Raw genomic sequence first — 694 nt, forward strand, 5'->3', positions numbered from 1 at the left:
ATGATCATAAGGTCCCATAATAGGCTGTCTGTAAGCTGAGGAGCAAGAAAGCCAGTCCAAGTTCCAAAGCTGAAGATCTTGAGGTCCGATGTTTGAGGGCAGGAAGCATCCAGCATGAGAGAAAGATATAGGCTGGGAGGGGAGGCCAGTCTAGTGTTTTCATGTTTTTCTGCCTGCTGTATATGCTAGTTGTGCTGCCAGCTGATTAGATGGTGCCCACCCAGATGAAGGGTGGGTCTGCCTTTCTCAGCCCACTGACTCAAATGTTAATCTCCTTTGGCAGCACCCTCACAGACACACCCAGGATCAATTCTTTGCATTCTTCAATCCAATCAAGGTGATACTCGGTATTAACCATCACACTGCCCTTTTCCCAGAGCTCTGCAAGCTGAAGGTAGAAAACTTGATATAAACTTTAGAGACATCACCATAACAACTCAGGTATGGACAACCTTCATGCCTGATGCTGTATGGGCCATTCAGAAAATTCACTACGATACCACCACAGCACTCAAATTACAAGATACGCTTCAAACCTCAAATCTATAAATCTCCACTGGCTGCTCTCCAGACCCAGAAACTGAGTTTATAATTTGCTTCAACGATTAACCTTTGTTTTTCTTTTGTTTCCATAGAAATGTTCTTATTAAGTTATTCTTTTTTTTTTTTTTTTTTAAGTGAGTTTGCCTAGGAA

This window comes from Colobus angolensis, unplaced genomic scaffold (assembly GCF_000951035.1).
Source record: "Colobus angolensis palliatus isolate OR3802 unplaced genomic scaffold, Cang.pa_1.0 Scaffold57, whole genome shotgun sequence".
Taxonomy (NCBI): domain Eukaryota; kingdom Metazoa; phylum Chordata; class Mammalia; order Primates; family Cercopithecidae; genus Colobus; species Colobus angolensis.